Source organism: Tachypleus tridentatus, chromosome 4, assembly GCF_004210375.1.
Source record: "Tachypleus tridentatus isolate NWPU-2018 chromosome 4, ASM421037v1, whole genome shotgun sequence".
Lineage (NCBI taxonomy): Eukaryota > Metazoa > Arthropoda > Merostomata > Xiphosura > Limulidae > Tachypleus > Tachypleus tridentatus.
Genome location: NC_134828.1, coordinates 73250611 through 73272452, shown reverse-complemented (window position 1 = coordinate 73272452; position 21842 = coordinate 73250611). Strand labels below are relative to the sequence as shown.

General features: G+C 34.0%; 1 protein-coding gene across 1 annotated transcript in view; it reads right to left on the bottom strand.

The window, feature by feature from the left end:
- The window catches only part of LOC143249429 (uncharacterized), a 67624-nt gene extending 52264 nt beyond the window's left edge, over positions 1–15360 (bottom strand). Inside the window, exon 1 of the mRNA XM_076499263.1 lies at positions 15238–15360. The gene's annotated coding sequence lies outside the window, so the exon portion shown is untranslated. The remainder of the gene's footprint in view (positions 1–15237) is intronic.
- Between the last annotated feature and the right edge of the window lie 6482 nt (positions 15361–21842).

Below are 21842 nucleotides of genomic sequence, written 5' to 3'. Positions count from 1 at the left end.
TTTTTGAGAATATCAGAATTTAAATTTAGGTTTCACGTTATGACTCGTTTAAGATATGTTTAGTAATAATAAAAACATCTAAGTTTTTTTTATTGATAATTACAACCAAGTCTAATAATTATTGACCGTTTTTGTAGTTCATGAGAACGATCGTCTGGCATGTAAAGAGAAGACAGTTTTGTGAAATGTGTGTTTTTTCTTGTTAGTTTTTATAGTATTACTCATAAATATATATTACTTCATTTCATATCTACAACATTAGAGAACCGTTTTGTATACTTCAATATAAAAATTCATTTGTTAGTCTTTTTAAGGGACTTACTGTACAAAGAAATATTTTGTTACAAAATGTTGCAACCATTAATTATACGTACACTGTCTGTTACATTGTATGACAGTAGTAGCAAATATAAGAAAACCAATACTATTTAAGCTATTGATTTCTTTCTTTACTAATTAATTAACAGCACACTAGTTGCTGTGATGGTTCTCAGCAGGTCGGTGTTAAGTCACGTCGGAGGACTTAATCCCTTGTAACATAATTTCAAATCTTTAATTTGGTTTTGAGGATCCAGTACAGAGTAACAAAGCACATTAATAAGAGTGAGATAAGTCTGGGTCCGCTAAGGCGTAGGTTTTAAATATAGTTATATACGAAGTCCAACCGTGAGACTGAATATCACACGTAGACAATGTTCTTATACCTATATTTAAATATAGTTATATACGAAGTCCAACCGTGAGACTGAATATCACACGTAGACAATGTTCTTATACCTATATTTAAATATAGTTATATACGAAGTCCAACCGTGAGACTGAATATCACACGTAGACAATGTTCTTATACCTATATTTAAATATAGTTATATACGAAGTCCAACCGTGAGACTGAATATCACACGCAGACAATGTTCTTATACCTATATTTAAATATAGTTATATACGAAGTCCAACCGTGAGACTGAATATCACACGTAGACAATGTTCTTATACCTATATTTAAATATAGTTATATACGAAGTCCAACCGTGAGATTGAATATCCCACGTAGACAATGTTCTTATACCTATATTTAAATATAGTTATATACGAAGTCCAACCGTGAGACTGAATATCACACGTAGACAATGTTCTTATACCTATATTTAAATATAGTTATATACGAAGTCCAACCGTGAGACTGAATATCACACGTAGACAATGTTCTTATACCTATATTTAAATATAGTTATATACGAAGTCCAACCGTGAGACTGAATATCACACGCAGACAATGTTCTTATACCTATATTTAAATATAGTTATATACGAAGTCCAACCGTGAGACTGAATACCACAGGTAGACAATGTTCTTATACCTATATTTAAATATAGTTATATACGAAGTCCAACCGTGAGACTGAATATCACACGTAGACAATGTTCTTATACCTATATTTAAATATAGTTATATACGAAGTCCAACCGTGAGACTGAATATCACACGCAGACAATGTTCTTATACCTATATTTAAATATAGTTATATACGAAGTCCAACCGTGAGACTGAATATCACAGGTAGACAATGTTCTTATACCTATATTTAAATATAGTTATATACGAAGTCCAACCGTGAGACTGAATATCACACGTAGACAATGTTTTTATACCTATATTTAAATATAGTTATATACGAAGTCCAACCGTGAGACTGAATATCACACGAAGACAATGTTTTTATACCTATATTTAAATATAGTTTTATACGAAGTCCAACCGTGAGACTGAATATCACACGTAGACAATGTTCTTATACCTATATTTAAATATAGTTATATACGAAGTCCAACCGTGAGACTGAATATCACACGTAGACAATGTTCTTATACCTATATTTAAATATAGTTATATACGAAGTCCAACCGTGAGATTGAATATCACACGTAGACAATGTTCTTATACCTATATTTAAATATAGTTATATACGAAGTCCAACCGTGAGACTGAATATCACACGCAGACAATGTTCTTATACCTATATTTAAATATAGTTATATACGAAGTCCAACCGTGAGACTGAATATCACACGTAGACAATGTTCTTATACCTATATTTAAATATACTTATATACGAAGTCCAACCGTGAGACTGAATATCACACGAAGACAATGTTTTTATACCTATATTTAAATATAGTTTTATACGAAGTCCAACCGTGAGACTGAATATCACACGTAGACAATGTTCTTATACCTATATTTAAATATAGTTTTATACGAAGTCCAACCGTGAGACTGAATATCACACGTAGACAATGTTCTTATACCTATATTTAAATATAGTTATATACGAAGTCCAACCGTGAGACTGAATATCACACGTAGACAATGTTCTTATACCTATATTTAAATATAGTTATATACGAAGTCCAACCGTGAGACTGAATATCACACGTAGACAATGTTCTTATACCTATATTTAAATATAGTTATATACGAAGTCCAACCGTGAGACTGAATATCACACGTAGACAATGTTCTTATACCTATATTTAAAGCGACTTCTACTTCAGAGTTTATTAAAATTACTTTCTGAGTAGTTTCCCAGAGCGTCAACGGTAAGTTCACGGACTTAAAACGCTAAAACCCGGGCTCGATTTTCATGCCGTAGGCAGAGAGCCATTAACCCATTGAGTAATTTTACTTTAAAAAAAACAATAAAAATAAGTTTTAGATAAGGTTTAAAAGCGATTAATAGTTAATTAGACTAGAAATAATTTCTTTGAGTGGATGTGAATAGTGTCGTTTATCTACTCCCATTACAACTATACTTTTGTAAAGATACACACATTTTAGATAAAATTACATTACCAATTGTATGTGTATACTTATGTGTGAAGAGAGAGAGAGAGTGTGTGTGTTTGCGTGTGTGTATTCCTACATCAACCATAAGAATAGCTAACTGGATGATAACGTTACAAAGTTTGTCCGTGGGTTAATTGAATTTATAAATTTTTTAGATGAATACAACACCAGTTTATAAAACAAACAAAACTCTGAGGACAGCAGTATCGAGTTATATCAGTTCCAACAACGAGGTTAAGTCGAGGATAAAAATGTCACTCAAATAACTTTGACAATAACTTATGTGGAAATATTTATTGTTTAATTTATTGTTGCTGCTGCTAATTAATATTCACTCCAAAGTCTTCATCACTCAGGTCAAACTATTGACCTCAGTGATTATTTAGTAATGAAATAATATCAGATTGAACGTGTGTGTATATATACATCGTAGATGTCGACTTATTTCTGTTAATCTTCAGCCTTGTGAATAATTAAAGGATGATGTTGATTTGCAAAACAGGAGCGAAGACTGGATAATTATCCAATTATTAGCGGCGTATTGAGAACCACGTTATATTCATGTGTCTACAATGCTTCAAAAATTGTCGCAGAAGGTATTCGGTATGCTTTCCTTCATTTTCAGTAAGCACGTCAAGCCTATCTTTCAAGGAAGATAGTGAACAATGATCAGTGATCCTTGCAATATCCTGCAGTTTTTCCAATAGCAATCTCCTATCGTTGAAAGAGAGGGAAAGTTGAGATATAAAAGTAATGATGCTTGTCAAAAAAAGCGATTTAATTGTGTAGTGGAATATGGGTTTGAAACATTCCGTACCAAGTTTAGGCTTTTTTAAATAAAGTTGGTGGTTTTCAATGTACCTATGATGAAACTGTTTCCGGGACAATATTTTAAAAGATATAACCATTTTAAGCGTGAGGTTAACTTTGTTTTGAATTTCGCGCAAAGCTACTTCAGGGCTATCTGCGCTAGCTTTCTCTAATTTAGCAGTGTAAGACTAGAGGGAAGGCAGCTAGTCATCACCACCCACCGCCAACTCTTGGGCTACTTTTCTACCAACGAATAATGGGATTGACCGTCACATTATAATGATTTCGTGTGACATGGAGATTGCAAGTCGAGCGCCCTATCCAATTGGTCCTGCCAGACCCTTTAATATGGGATTTGATTCCTTGAAGATCATCTGCTAATATAAATGGTGCATTTATGTTCGCTTATGCTAGTACGGTAGTGAATCATAGACCAGGGAATTTATAAGCTCCTAATATATATAGGCTCTCTGTACGACTTTCTGGACTTTTATTTTTAACAATACGTAATAGAAAATGAAGGAAAAGTAGCCTAGCAAATCAACAGGCAGTAATTCTAATAAAGCTTTAGAATAAAAAGTGTTGCAGATGCAACAATCGAGTAAAGTGGACATTTTCAACTGGAATATCTAAGTGGAGCTCATGACAACAGCGTGGAACACGAATTAGAAATATATAGGAAGTGACATAGAGTTTTATAATTTCATTTCGTTATAACTTATTTGTGACTGACCAGGAATTTTGGTAGCTTAGTTTATTATTCAGGCATGTGGCGCTAATACAGAGAGCATAAAAACACGTTTTAATGAATTACTCGATTACAATTGCTAAGCAATTTCACGAATACTTACAATAAAAAATATTCATAACCGAAGAGGACTATATTTTTTCGCATTTTATATTTATTGGTTACTCCTATAATTTATGTTATTTTAGCGCAAAGCAGTACAGTGGGTTATCTGTGTTCTATTCACCGCGTAGAGTTTCCTTGTGGAATAGGGGTGCGTATTCGGATTCGTAGTGCTAAAATCAGGGTTTCGATTCCCCTCCGTGGACACAGCAGATAGCCCGATGTGACTTTGCTATAAGAAAAACACACATTGCGGGGAATCAAACCTTGGATTGTTGCGTCACAATTACGTGTACTTAACGCTGAAGTGCCGCGGGTAAAAACATATATCAAAACAGAGACTGCGAATCAAAGTAGTTGTTACTACTTGCAATATTCGCAGTAATGAAATTATTACAATCTTATGCGACTAACAAATGATTTGATGTGAAGAGTACAATAACAACACAAATGTTTCGTGTAAAGAATTGTCTCCTTCTTTAAAAATGACAGAAGAGAAGAAGCAAAATCTGAAAAGTAGAAAATAACTAAGAAGAAATAAGTCATTTTTATTCAATAGCCTTCCTTTTGTATGAAAAAAAAAATTGAGATTTCAGACTGAAATATTGCAGACAATACTAGATATACTGGAATGAGAATTACATTTTGATTCCATTCAGTTCAAATGCTGTATATAGAAAGAAAAAAGCCGAAAGTAATAATGAATGAAAACGTCACACAAAACCTATATATGTAGCTAAGGATACAATAACAGTTTTAAACGTTAGATAAACGTTAAATTTAAGATTCCTTAAATATAGTGAAGAGAAACTAAAACGCTAAGCATAAAGTCATTTATTTAAAGAAACAAACAGGTGTCTTTGAATTCCATCTATATAAAATGCCCATTAATAAGCCGATTATATAGAAGTCAAGGCTTCTCTTATGCGGAGGTTTTTCAATAGGTGAAAGGAAAAGGCAAAAGTCAGTCCAGTACATCGTATCTTACTTCCAGTCCTCAGATTCTTAACACTAATCCACCAGGTAACCATAAGAAATCACTGTTAGCATTATTTCTGAGATTTTTCATCATAATAAGTAGTTTGTTTGTTTTTGAATTTCGAGCAAAGCTGCACGAGGGCTATCTGCGCTAGCCGTCCCTAATTTAACAGTGTAAAATTAGAGGGAAGGCAGCTAGCTAGTCATCCTCATCCACCGCCAGTTCTTGGGCTACTCTTTTACTAACGAATAGATGGGATTGACCGTCACATAATAACGCCCCCAACGATGAAAGGGCGAGATGTTTGGTGTGACAGGGATTCGAACTCCCGACCCTCGAATTACGTGTTGAGTGCCTTAACCACCTGGTCATGCCGGGCCATAAGGAGTAGTCAAGTAAATTAATATGAAAGAGGGTTACTATCAATTAAAATATTTTAAAAGTTTTGCTACAGAAAATGACAGCACGCGAGTTGTTTTAAAGTGTTTTAAGCCTATTTCATACAGATTTCAAAGTTTTTAAAACGAATTAAACATGTTTGTACATGTTCCGTGGAAAAGGTTGTGAACTTTATACAAGATTAGTTTAATTATCGTTCACTAGTAAACATGTTTCTACTATTTCGATTCTCGTGAAACAGCTTTATGATATTTCGCGATGATTAGGTTGCTAAGCAGCATCGTATAAGGTTACTATGATTTATGTGAGGAGCTCGCTCAAATGAAACTATGGAAAACCATCTTTGTTTCTAAGCATTGTTAAGTCTCTGTTTTTCACTTTTGCCACAGAAGGTAAACAATAATAACATATCAAAAGCAATAGTAAATCTCTGCTCTTTGCTTTCATTAAAAATTACAAGTGAATATTAAGAACTCCGTAGTTAATATTGCATGATAACAAATTAAATATTAACAGTCCAAGTGTGGCATTTATCAGCATGTAGAGCTGATTTCTAACAATAAAACATACTGTTGAAATAGACCTAATTATGTTTTAATACAACCAGCTGTAGATACGAAATCTATAAAACTCTTAAACAAAATTTAATATTATAGTAACACACGCGCAATCTCAATTTGAGGAACCACATATATTTTTGCCATCATTGAGATAAAACAACGTTGAAGTTCACTATTAAATATTTTTCTATTCTAACGGTCTTCGACAGTCGATTCCTGACCTTTAGCAACTCTTTATTAAAATCTAGCTGTCTCTGAGTTAGCAATGAAAGATTAGAAGGAAAGCACACAGCGCCTACTCTGGAGCTACACTTTTACTAACGACTAGTGAAATTGAATGAAACATTATAGTCCCCCCCCCCCACGGTTGAAAGGGCGAGCATGTTTGGTGGGACAGGGATTCGAACTCGTGATAATCAGTTGTGAGTCAAGTCAAGCGCATTACACATTTGGCCATGCTAGGTCTTAACAGTTTAGTAGAAACGTTGCGCTGTTGTTTTGAAATAAGCACAAAGCTACACAATGGGCTATCTGTGCTCTGCCCACCACGGGTATCGAAACTCGTTATTTTAGCGTTGTAAGTTCGCAGACATACCGCTGAGCCACTGGAGGGCAAACGCTGTGCTCATACTCAATTATCAACTTAGTTATATACTATTGGTAAAATAGAATTTTCCTCTTCGTTTGTTTGTTTGTTTTTGAATTCGCACAAAGCTACTCGAGGGCTATCTGTGCTAGCCGTCCCTAATTTTGTAGTGTAAGACTAGAGGGAAGGCAGCTAGTCATCACCACCCACCGCCGACTCTTGGGCTACTCTTTTACCGACGAATAGTGGGATTGACCGTAACTTTATAACGCCCCCACGACTGGGAGGGCGAGCATGTTTGGCGCGACGGGGATGCGAACCCGCGACCCTCGGCTACGCCTTAACGCGCTTGGCCATGCCGGGCCAATTTTTTTTTTTTTTCCTCTTCAACTTGATATTTTTTCTTATGATACAAAATTGTTCACTCTTGCCAAACGTTCCTTCTCCCCTTCTGGCCTGCATTTTCTTGATTTTTAATAAAAATGTGCCTTGGAAAATAATAATCGGGTGACCACTTTTTTAGCACTTTAACGTACAATTGTTATGTCAAACTAGCTTTCAGAGAGCACAATTGAAAATGTAGCGTCCTCTAGAACAAACAAGACACACTGAGTTATTCGTCATCGAACACAACTGTTAATTTTTATGAGAACGATAAACTGAGTTCTTGAACTACTTAGAATAATATTCAGCAAATTTAATTAATTTTTGTGCCTTAATAGCTAAAACAATTAATATTTTTTGTGATGCATACGATGAGTGGAGCTAGATTAGGTTATAAAGAAAGAAGGAAAAACGCAGATTGATGCAAATGTTGCGCATCATCCTCTTTCTCAAAAATTTTCCAAGTCCTGATTTAGGAAGACTGAAGTGAACATTATTTATATCAAAATAGAACCACTTCCACAAGTTTTTTTGCAAGGTTAATAACACCTCAAACAATTATTATAAGAAAAGTAAAACGAGAGTTACTGAAACATAACCACGACGTAAAATCATAGTAAGGACGACTTTATAAATATCATGATGGTACTTGACTTTTCCGTCACCCTGTATATGAACACAAGCGGAAACCTATGTTGGTATTATACTTTCATTACGTGTACCAGAGCAAAAGCCATCTTTAATGTGTTTAACATTTCAAGAACTGGTTCTTTCATGTCATTTTATTTTCAAAGAAGAACAGATAAGCCATTTTTATTGGCCAGTTTCGGTATTGATTCATCGTGGAAAGATCAAGTGCGTTTCCAAGCCTACAATTTCGTACAAAACAAATAGGCGTTGCCACAATACCTCTTTTTTTTGTCTTTCTTAAATACTGATTTTTAAAATCACCAGAACGAGAAAACCTACTAGAAATTCTACGTTAAGTGAGAAAAAATAAATAAAAGTCACTTATTTAGAAGCTGATGGAGTTTAAACATTTTTTTTTCGAATAGTTTCTATTACTGCTGGTGATGAATTTTACCTGTCTACTAATGAATAAGCGGGCTATCATAAAAAGTTATCTACTGACAGTTACTTGCGTTTACTCGCTTTAAGAGTGTTTGTGTTTTTCTTATAACAAAGCCACAAAGGGCTATCTGCTCAGCCCACCGAGGGGAATCGAACCCCTGATTTTAGCGTTGTAAATCCGGAGATATACCGCTGTACTAGCGGGGGGCCTCGCTTTAAGAAAAACTTCATATGATAATTTATTATAATGTTGTGAACCAGATAGCTTAACCAGTTAGAATTTCTGTTTGTTTGTCTTTTTGAATTTCGCGCAAAGCTACTCGAGCACTATCTGCGCTAGCCGTCCCTAATTTAGCAGTATAAGACTAGAGGGAAGGCAGATAGTCATCACCACCCACCGCCAACTCTTGGGCTACTCTTTTACCAACGAATAGTGGGATTGACTGTCCCATTATAACGCCCCCACGGCTGAAAGGGCGAGCATGTTTGGTGCGACCGGGATTCGAACCCGCGACCCTCGGATTACGAGTCGAACGCCTTAACACGTTTGGCCATGCCGGGCCCTTAGAATTTCTGAAATCTCTATTATTAATAATATTTTCAGCAGTATATGTGAAGATTTTAGGATATTATACAAAATCATCTCTTAAATATTTAAAACGATAGAAAATATTCGCTATATTGCGTATTAAGGAATCAACATTATTCAACAACACGTGCCAAATGAAAACTGGATCTTTTGAACTTTAGAAAAAATATGAAATTCACATGGTGCTGAAATAGAAGATAATCCTTATTACCGTTTGTATCAGTATTTTCTTTATTTCTGGTATTTCGTTGGAATTCAAAATCAATTAGTTTTTACACATTTGGAAAGCTTTTCTGTCAGAGTAATTTTACATTAAATAAGAGTCGAGTTGAGTTTCTTTTTTTTCGGAAAAGCTTTCTAATACTATTTTCGCTTTCGTCTATTACTGTAAGCCTAACTTTATCCCTTTCTAGTGATTGTCTTACTGACTTGTATACATACATACACACAAGATTTTACTCATAGTGAGAGAGCTTCGAGAGTGAGACTTCATTGACTGACTTAGCCTCAATGCAGACACGTATTGTGCATAGCTATAAACATGCTGATTCTCTCTGTGTCAAACTTTTATTTCCATCGGCCATTGGTAAAACTAATGTTAGTTTGCTCTTAATGTTTTTGTGTTTTTTTGCAGAGTTATTCATAAAGCTTAATTTTGGTCCAATTAATGACTGAATAATATGGTAATTGAATTCACGTTTCATTTATATATACGTTAGTGTCAGTAATGTAAACATTTCTTGCATGGTACTTATGGACTTTCCCTTGTTCAGTTACTATAATTTAAGCTATGATTATATTTCCTTCCAGAGGCACAACGATATGCCTGAGGACTTACAACGCTATAATCCAGGTTTCGATAGCCGTGGAGGTCAAAACACAATGGCCCATTGTGTAGCTTTGTGCTTCATTTCAAAAACACACATTAAAACAAGAACTGATTATATTACACTCTTATAACATTCAGTCGTTTGTGGATACAAACATGTGACGTTTATAGACATATTACATTTTTACGTATTGGTAAGCTGTAAGGAACAAAGGAATGGTACTTTTATAGATTTTGTAAGAAACATCTTATTGGATTATTTTTCATCGTTAGTTTCAATTACTCTTATTGGTTATAATGTGAAAAATATATTTTCATGTTTCATAAACGAAATTTACCCTTGGCAAGATTGATTTGTAATGTTGGTTTACTATCTAATATTAGGACTAACCTAAATCTCACGGAATTACCGAACTTCATGAGTTATTATTAAACTTACGGTCGAAATAAATACCCAGCTGATGGTTCAATGCAATATTAATATTATAGGCTGTTTTGTTTTTCTTCTAGTGTATTTCTAGTTAGTCTTATACCAAAATTTCATCATTATCATGAATGTTTCCTTTCAATTATTTTAGTTCTGGTCTATATAACTGGCTTAAAATAGAACACTTTTGTGTTATTCGTTCTTGTATTTGCTTTCCTGTTCCTTGAGCTTTTGACCTTTTGTACAAGACTGAAAACTGGTAAATATATGCATGAATACTAACACAGAAAATTCAAACACTGTTTGCAGTGCACGTGAAGCAAATGAAATGATGTATGTTGAAATAATCTTCTCATATAAATAATGGAACACAAGCTTACCTCGTATGTGAAGAAAACATGGCTGTGCCACTATGAAAGAAGTTTAAAACTTAATACTGATATTTTTCTTCGCCATTCTACTGGATTTTCTCGAAAGCCTTGAATTTCAATTGTCCCTTAATGGCAACAGTCTATCTAAGCTGTTCGATTGTGATATATATCTGCGCACTCTCTAATTGTCAATGATTTTTTGCAGAAACTCCACGCAGTATCCAAAAAACATATACTTGTGGTATAACTATATCCTTGTGTTTTACTTAAACATACTATACTCGTTTAAAGCAATGAACAACTTTATGGTTCAAACACTTAATTCATAAATGTTAACGTTATTATATATATCCTTAGTACCTGACAATTACCTCACAACAGATTTGTAGTGACATCAGTGATAAAGTTGAGCTGTCGTGAAAAGAATCTGTTATTACAGGAGAAGCTTGAAGTAAGTGTAAAAGATGAATTCATAAAATCTTTGGAATATTAGAGAAGCCATAAGAACTTCACAGAAGCCTTACACTTGATCATATACAACATTGGTTACCATTGTACACCCATGTGTCCTGACAAAACAAGTTTACCATATAAAGACACTCTTGCGATTATCAAAGTTTACTTTTTGTAGCTTCTATAGAATTCTAGAAACGTTTATAAACTTCCTTGGAATAAAACAGAGTTCCATTAAAGTAACTGTTTTATGACGTTCAAGTAATGTTTTACATTCTTCCTAGTGGATTATTTCAAATATGACTTCCATAATAATAGGAAAATGTTACGAATTCTCCTTTAAAATTGCACAAGTAGTAAATAATGACAAAATTGGTATTGTAACTTGCATAAATGGGTTCAGTAATAATGCTCAACAGCTGATATGCCATCTGGTGATCTCCAAATTTAAGCTAATTTACTTTTACCTATTTTTCCAAAATAGGAAAGCAAACATTTATTTCTCAGATTTTGTGTTAAGCCAACTGAAACATCGCGGGTATGAACTTTTTTGCTTTTTTAAACTATTCAGAAGACTTGTTGAAAAAAATTGACCATATCAGACGAATCACGAATTTTGAAAATTTTGCGACCAGAAGATAGTTTAACTGATCTTATCAACGCAGTCCTCAAACGATTCACGATTTATTATCACGACGACGTCCAGATATTGAATAGAACCATTTTTAAGCTTATGACAACGTAGAAGTTCCAACAATTTTTATAAACAGCAATTAACGACAGTGTTGAAACTCGATTGTTATTGATTGTTTCAAATACATTTCATTGCTTTGGACACATTTTGGTCAAGAAGTGAGTGGACAATACATATTTAATCCTCCATTACGAGTAGTTTATTATTAATATTACTACATTTTCTGCGTATCATGTTGGCATTTAAAACACGATCCTATCTTTGAACATAATTTTCAGTTATCATAATAAGAGAGTAAAGGCAGATAAAGTTTATAATGTTAAAAGTAATTTTTATTTCAGTTAAGTCAATGAATGTGTCGATTTGCGTATTATTCACATTCACAATTAACTTATGCTTTTAAGCGAACACATATTTTTCAATTCTGCATTTGTTTTGACGACCTTTCCAGGCACTCCGTCCTTGGGGATTGTTTTGTTTGCGGGTTTTGCGCTCACTGTCTGTCTTTTTTAGCATGCTTTACGATGTAGTTCCCATATATATGTAGGAAATACAATATCTTCATGAATATCCTGTCTAGTCAAGTTGTTGTTTGTTGATAATCCAATGGTTCTCCTTTGCGTATCTAACGATGGAGATGAAATGTTTGCTGCTAACTAATCTGTGTTTTTAACAAGAACAAATTGTTGTCGACTTTTTAAAACCATGCTTTGTGCAGATAGTAAAACGATGCAATATAATCTTCAGACAATTACAAGTTAGGTGAACAATAATCAGACTGAAATTAGAGTGAAATTTATTGTAAATTTTACGTGTTTATAAATAAGATTAATGGTATTTTATATGAAGGATTTTCAAATGTTCATGCATTAAAATGTGAGCTGTGGCAATACGGATGGCAATACACGCAAGGGTAGATTTATGTTTGAAGGAATAGTTCGCGGCATTTCCGAATAGAAATATTTATACATATAGATTCTTAAACAAAGTTGAGCCATAGGATATAACGTTTCAGAGAATGGAACCTTTAATACTTTTAATGGAAACAAAAAATAACATGCATTTGGAACATCAATAGTTTCCCAAGTTTGGTGGCGTTAACAAAATTTAAAACACGTATCTGAAGTTGATGAAGGTTCAGAAATCACGTTTCCAGCCGCTCCTCAAAATCAGTTTCTGCTTTTACGAGAAAGACAGTAAGAAAACAAAAAACAATTGAGGTCACAAGACAATTCCTTTCAATCATACATTATGCAACTTCTTTGATGTAGTTATAATTACGTTTCAATACCTTTTGATCTGCACAAACATGGTACTGGAAGTCAACGTACCTGTAAAACAAGAGACCATATGAAAGTTTGTGAAAAAATTATCCGCCGTGGTAGAAACATACCACAGTGGAACTTGACGTATCAGATAGTAGTACATAATCTTGGTGGCCAGAGGAGTTTGTTTGAAGGGCAGCACGAGACTGGTGACGTCGTTCCTATAAATCACAATTAACTACCAGCTTTTTCTTTTTCTTAGGAACTGGATGTAGCATTTTGGTTCGAACATCGTACTGGGAATCAGAGGGTCTATGCTTCTCATTCTGTTGCCTCAAAAACGCGCTCCGTATTTGATAATATGAGTGTAAGTTATAATAGCGACGGTCAAATCTCATTTTGCAATTCCACTAGACCAATAATTGGAGGTGTGTGCTGCTCACTGGTTACTTTTCTTCGAGTTTAATGGAATAAAATTAGAGATGATTAGTGGAAGTAGTTCTGCCGTAGCCATGAGCGAATACTCAAAACCAACCAATCAAACTTAATTATCTTTACATATTGTCATACACCAACTACATTATAGTTTATACATTTGTTTTGAGGCACACAAAAGTACTCTGTCCGCTATAATGATGTACACTAATCACATATCTAAATTTAAGAGGCATCTCTATATAACCAAACAGAAGAATCATACGGTAAAAATAATATATGAATTTATTTCTTAAACATGTTTTGGTTGTTGCTTTGTTATTAAGCACGAAGCTACACAAAGGGCTATCTGTGGTCTGCCCACTGTGGGTATTGTATCTAGTAGTATAAATTCGCAGACGTACCGCTGTGCCACTGGGAGAGGTGACGTATTTGGAGAAAATATTTTAATTTTATTGTTAGATTGTAAACAACAACAACAACCCACAACTGAGATATGATGGTAATGTTTAATGGTAAATTTAATAACATGTTTACCTTGATAAACTGCAGACATAGACTGTTTTACGTTTTATTTGCGAACACTAAATGCTATATTCATACTGTATGGAAAACATTACAGATGAACAATTTTCTGTTGTTTTGAGACTAACATATTATTAGGTCTCCACCAAAGACATTGGAACTGGTGAAAAAACAAACAAACTTATCAAAATAAGTCCAAAAAGAGAGTAGTATATCAACATTATATGCTGTAAGAAAAAACATAAAACACAAAAAACACTATTCACAGTGAATCAAGATACGCTAATTATTAATTTGGTACCATTTTTGTTTAATTGTATCAGTTTGTAATCTTTTACTGTTGTACGTAATCTGAAATAAAATAAGTATATAAACACACACACACGCAATTGAGGTAGCATCATCTCTTACACGGCCGCGTTAGTTACAAACCAACTAATTTGTAGTTAAACACAAGGCTAAACATTATGCTATTCATGCTTTCTCTCCACCAGGTTTCTAACGTTGTAAGTCCACAGACATAGCGCTGTGCCACTGGGACGTTAACTAATGAGAAAACTCTGAATGGTAATACACTTATTAATAAGTTAAATGTTATTTTACAGACTGTTGGAATAACGGTTTGTTTGTAATTTCGTGAAAAGTTACTGGAGAGCTATTTACGCTAGCCGTCTTTAATTTAATAGTGATAAGCTAGATAAAATGCAGCTAGTCAACACCAGCCACTGCCATGTATTTTGCAACGTTACCCAGGAGTGAAAGGACAATAATGTTCGGTGATGGAGATTTGAATCCGCAACCCTCAGACTGCGATTCGAGCCTTTAACCATCAGGCCCTGGAATAACGATTTTGACAAAGAAATACCAATAATTGAAGTCTATGTATAAAATGAGACAACTCTGTTAACAATAGAATGTTTTCGTTGAAAATATATATATATATATATATCAGCAAATAGTCTTACAATGATGTAAACAAATTTTGCTATGTTATTTATATGCGTAATAGTTAACTTACCAGAATAAACCTGAGTTATATGCTTAACTGTGTGTTGATGCAACCTAAAACCTAAAAATTTTAAAGTGCCTATTCTACTCGATTAAGGAAATATGATGGGTTATGTTATTAAATAAGAAAATATATGATTGTATATAAACTTACCTTTTGATAGTTATCAGTATAACTGAACTGAAAGATAGCTGTTCCCTTATTTAATAAAGTGTAACATGCCACCCGATAGTTAGTATCGTCTGTCTCGAGCTCACGTGTCGACTCAGTGCTATAGACCAAACTAGCGGGTATAAAATTATCTTACGCATGCGCTTTAACATGAATATCGTAAGGACTGTAATAAAACATTTTATTTGGCTAAATTACCAACCTACACACACATATATATATATGTAATCTTTATGGTACCAGTATATAATGTAATTCCTATCATTAGACGCAGCATTTCGTTGACACTGCCAAGATGATAACTATTTGAAACACCCAACTGATATTTGATTGAAAGTGGTTAATCTATTTGTTTTCATTAGTTGTTTTGGTAGTATATTACTTATTTTCGTATTTATTTGTAATCGAATACTTAGCCTATGTTATTAATGGTTGATATTTTTATCCTGTTTTGCAATGATCAGTTACATTAGAAAATAGCATTTTGTTAACTTGGTTTAAATTAGTTAGTTTTCCTCATCAGATCTCAATTCTAATGATTCAAATATTTCAATTTATTTTATAACATTAATATTATCCTTTTAAACTAAAACGCGAAAAGTTCTCAAACAAATATCGACCAGGCTGTGCACTCAAGTGAGCCTGAAGCCAGGAAGAATATGTAAAGAATATGTTTCCGTTTCTCATGTTACACCAACCGATCTGCACGGTTAATGACAAAGAAAATGACTTGGTCCAAAAGTTCTATGGAATGTGTGCTCATAAGACCGATACTGTATTTTCCCTTTAAAAAAAAAGGCCCCCTCGTGGTGAGCAGAGCTCAGATTGCCCATTGTGTAGTTTTGTGCTTAATTCAAAACAAACCAAATCCTTTAAAAACACAAACAAAAAAATGTACAGGGTGTCCCAGAAGTCTGGTTCTATATGGTAAATAGATATTACATTCTTGAACACATTTTTAATGTTAGTTTTAGATATATCAGGAAAGAAAATACCCTGATGGAACACATAATAAGAATGACATGTGTATGGCTGTAAATGGCATGCAATTTGAATAATAAATACATTAGGAATACACTGTGTATTTTTCCCTAAGGGTCCAGACTTCTAGGACATCATGTATTACAGATCTATTTCACAGAGATTTTTAGTACATATCAAGTATAAAATATATCATTCCAAAACTTTATATATATATATATAAATAATTTGCAATTAATGTTTAGATGAAATAAAGCTTACACAGAACATAAGGCTCCCTAGTGGCACAGCGGTATGTCTGCGGACTTATACAGCTAAAACCGGGTTTTGATACCCATGGTGAGCAGAGCACAGATATCCCTTTGTGTAGCTTTGTGTTTAATAATAAACACCAATACCAGAACTTAAGTAATTCAGCAGTCAGTAAATCGATGACGTTAAGAAGAAAATTCGTCACTACTGTTAGGCTTCCACGTTCATTAAAAGTTGTACAAATTGCTAAGTTGTTATGGCCAGCCATCAGCCAACATTAAATCTGTTATATTGAGTATTTTTTTATTCCTACTTTTAATGTTCAAAGTTTTATTCTGACATAAAAGAAAACGATTTGGTTTGAATTTCGTCCAAAGCTTCACGAGGACTATCTGCGCTAGCCGTCCCTAATTAAGCAGTGTATAAATAGAGGGAAGGCAGCTAGTCATCATCACCCACCGCCAACTCTTGGGCTACTCTTTTACCAACGAATAGTGGGATTGGTCGTAACTTTATAACGCCCCCACGATTGAAAGGGCGAGTATGTTGGGTGCGACGGAGATTAGAACTCGCGACCTTCAGATTACGAGTCGAGTGCCTTCACCATCTGGTCATGCCGGCCATGAGAAAACGGGAGCTTGGAATAAACAATATATATTGCTTTTGTGTTATTACAAAATAAATGTTGAAATTCTTTCTTGAGTAATCAAATTGTTTTTTCTAATAAAGCATTCTCGGATTTAATAAAGAATATAAATATTCATGGTCAAAGTAGTGACCTAAAATTTACTCAGGCTTTATAAGGTTTTTATTTGAAATACTGAGTCATTTTTCATCGTGTATAGAATAGTGTAGGTTTTACTGCAAGATTTTCATCATCACGTGATTTTGTTGTTAATTAGCAGAGACAGGTGAGCACTTCAAAACATTTAATTTGTTCTTAGTTAGTTTATTTTCGTATTCAGTGTTTCACTATATACAAAAAACAAAGATTCCACCATAAACAACACTTCATGATAACCTCATTGTCTGTCAGAGCCCTCACTTCTTAATTTCAGGGTCGAGGATTAAAATCTCCGTCACATCAAACATGCACGCTCTTGCAGCCGTGGGGGCGTTAAAAATCACAGTCAATCCTACTATTCTTTGGTAAAAGTATAGTCCGAGAGTTGGTGTTGGTTGGTGATAAATAGCCGTTTTTCCTCTAGTCTTACACTGTTAAATTAGCTCGTGGAGCTTTGTCCAAAATTATAAGACAAAGAAACAAAGTCTTATTCTCAAGATTTATTTAGTACTCAATGTTTAGTGTATAGCTAAGAAAGTGTCACCCCTTGCTTTCAAGTCTAAAACTTATCTTACCATTCCTCTTGAATAAAAGAACAGGCATCTACAGAAACAGTAAATCACGTCAATCTGCAGTGAGTTATTCTGAATACATGTTTTTGAGTGACGTACTTATAAGCCATCTTAATAATCTTCAACTCGACTACACATACTTGAGGTGGCCTACGTGCGTTTTGACAATACTATTGTATACGGATATGCTCTGCAGAAGTCAGCTTGGAAGGCCTAGAAGAATTATTAAGGCTCATCCAGACAAAAAGAAAACGCTCTTACTGGCCTCCACCGCTGAGTAAATCAGTTGAAAGTCGTTGAAATCCTCTTTCTCTCAGACATGCTGTATGATTATATGTCAAATCTTTCAGAAGTGTTTCCATTGAAGATAACCGAAAATAAAAAAAATCAAGCTGATATAAGATAATATTTATTACGATAAATAAATATGAAAGTAACCTTTACTTAAACCTATATTCACAATGTAAGATTGCATAGTAATATTTTCTATTAAAATGTGTGTTTTCTTATATCACAAACTCTTGAATTTAATAACAGAACATAATACGAAGGAGCTTTTTTTTTGTAAGTTATATATATATATATCTTTCTGGTATTGGATTTTAATTTTTATTGTTGTCAAAATTAATTTTGTTATTATAACAACAACCTTTCAAACCTTATAACATAAATAAATACGAATAAAACTAAGACATGGGAACTATCATAATATTGAAGCAAAAATGAAAACTTAATATAAATGTATACTTTACACTGGTAGTGTATAACTAATCTCATGTACATTTTCTCCAGTTCATGTTTAACTGAACATATACTACGTGATTATCACTTTCCTGAAAAGGTCTTTCAAGACTTAAAGTTTAAAAATTATCTAGGGGACTTATTACTTACCTATTGTGAAAACTCTTTTACTGGCACTGGTTTGGTTTTGAATTTTGCGCAAAGATACACGAAGGCTATATTCACTAGCCGTTCCTAATTTAACAATGTAAGGCTAGAGGGAAGGCAGCTAGTCATCACCATCCACCATCAACTCTTACGGTACTCTTTAACCAACAAATAGTGGGATTGGCCGTTACTGTGTAATGTCCCCACGGCTGGCTGTAAGGGCGAACATATTTGATTGAACAGAGATTCGAACATACAACATTGAGATTGTGAGTCAAGTGTCTTAACCACCTGATCATAACAGTAGTTGAGTTAAGGTTAGCTAGGATTGTGCAACAGTAAAATTTGTTACTAGGAATCACGAAAAGGGCAGTAAACTAAACGGTATGATTTAATATATGTGCAAAATTTACCTTAGAAAGGTAGAAAATATTTTCGCTAGAATTATTTCTATTATGCTATTCACAGATGAATATTTATGATAGTAATCAAGCCAAACCTCAAATTTTGCATGTTTCATTACATGACTATTTTGCAACGATTATCCTAATATTACTGCCATCTAGTGTTGGTGGCGAGATACTAGTTTTAGTATTTTTATTGCACAATATATATTTAACAAATTTAACAAGTGTTATATCTTTACAATGCATTTTATTAAACTGTATGAAAGATTTAGATCTATAAATCTGAATTCATTGAAAATTAAATATAACTGACAACTCTGACATTCTTGTTTCATATGCTTATGTGTGACTACATTTTCTTAAGACTGGTACAAAATATTAAAAGATCAGTTTTCACAGTTCAGTATTTAAACAAGTGCTTACTAGACAATACTCAAATCGATCGAGTCACTACTGTATAATTTTTATTATCAGCAAAAATTTCGCCAAAATCCACCAAAAGAAGGGAATAATTTTAAGTTGTCTCAGACAAGACTTTAACTATATTAACACACAAATATCACTATAAAAGAACGAATGTTAAATGTTACTTTTCAGGCGCGGCATATCGGCTCATAGAATGGTTCCAAGTTTTTATTTTTCGAGTACATACTTAGCTTCGTCATCTCTTAACCAATTTGAGATTTAGTTACAGTTTTGGACTCAGGAGATCAAACGTCTTTGATTGATAAATTTGACCATGCTCAAGGTCTTATAGATTAATTTTCTCTAATCCTGTGTAAAAGAATTTCATTTTGGTGGTAGGTTGGTATCGAAACCCGTTTTTAGCTTTAAAATCATTGAGACTTACCATTGTGGAACCAGTTGATAAGAAATAGAAAAACATATATTTTGTCAAAAATGTAAGCCGTTGAATTACGATAATGTATTTAGTTCTCCATCATGGGTTTCAGAACCGTTAATTAGCATCCACTTGTTTATTTATTAATTAAAATAATTGAAACAGTGTTCATAGGCCTACAAATTTAGGTTGTATGTATTAAGTTATTTTGTAACTAGGAAATGCTAATAGGTAGCCAGTTTGTTTGCCCTAGAACTTTTGCTCATAGCTACACAAAGAACATATGAGCATAACCATTCTAGTTTGAACTAAATAACCAGAAGGAATGAAACACTTCCACTCGGTCCCAAGCGTCAACTGTTAAGATATTTGAAAGAAAAGTTTTATTTTATTGTCACTTTGATAACGTACACACGACCCCAAAGTTCAAAGTATGTTGTTATGGCAAGGGGCCAGAAACTTGAACCTCTAATTCATAATTTTCACACGTGTTTGTTTGTTTGTTTTTGAAATTCGCACAAAGCTACTCGATGGCTATCTGTGCTAGCCGTCCCTAATTTAGCAGTGTAAGACTAGAGGGAAGACAGCTAGTCATCACCACCCACCGCCAACTCTTGGGCTACTCTTTTACCAACGAATAGTGGGATTGACCGTCACATTATAACGCCACCACGGCTGAAAGGGCGAGCATGTTTGGCGCGATGGGGATGCGAACCCGCAACCCTCAGATTACGAGTCGCACGTCTTAACACGATTGGCCATGCCGGGCTTTTCGCACGTGAGAAAGTGGCGTTTACTAATCCGAAACACACTTTGAAAAATTCGGTTTTTTTCTCTTTCATCGACAACTAAGCTTTTATTCTTTTTATTCTCTTTCTTCCACTGTTTTCGGTTTTAGTACATTTTGTGTAAATCTATTAATATAATAAAACTTAAGCTAAGTAACATTCAAAAGAATAACAAATAAGATCAAAGTTTTATTTCACTGACGTCTATCATTATAACGTAATCTATCAACTCAAAGATATCTCTGCTGATATAGACAAAAAGTTGTGTGCTTTTGAACTTTGTGCAAAGCTACACGAAGGCTGTGTGCACTATCTGTCCCTACTTTAGCAGTATAAGACTAGAGGGAAGGAAACTACTCATCACCATCCACCGCCAACTCTTGGGCTACTCTTTTTACCAGTGGAATTTTTTTTAGTGGAATTGACCGTCACTTTATAACGCCTCCATGGTTGAAAGGGCGAGCATGTTTGGTGCTACTTGGATCCGAATCCGCTACCCTCAGATTAAGAGTCGAATACCTTAACCACCTGGCCTTGCCGAGCCATTTTGGTGTGACGGAGACGTAGACAAAAATTCATTATAATGAAATTGTGTAGTGATGTAATACAGTGTTTGTCATAAATATGAAAGTAACTTTTACTTAAGCCTATATTCACAACGTAAGAATGCATGGTAAAATATTCAATTAAAATACGTGTATGTGTTTTCATAGCAAAGTCACGTCGGGCTATTTCAGTTCTCATTAGCAACTTTGCAGAATATATAAATACATAACGCTTTGTTTGGTTGAAATATTTACACGTGTCGTTACTAATTCCCATCAGTTGTTATTTTGAGTGCTATGGTTTCTGTATCATGTACTAGCTTGTTTAGGCGGTATGGCAGATGAAAGAGTAACCATTGATTGAAGCAAAGAAATTAGTGTTATGTTAGTTTCACCTATTGTTGCCTTTTGCATAATAATACAGGCTGTGTTATGTAAGTAGGCGATGTAGATCTATTAATTGACTGAATTAATTACGTTCTAGACTTAAATAGGAAGATGTACAAACAAGTCTCTCATTAAAATGTGG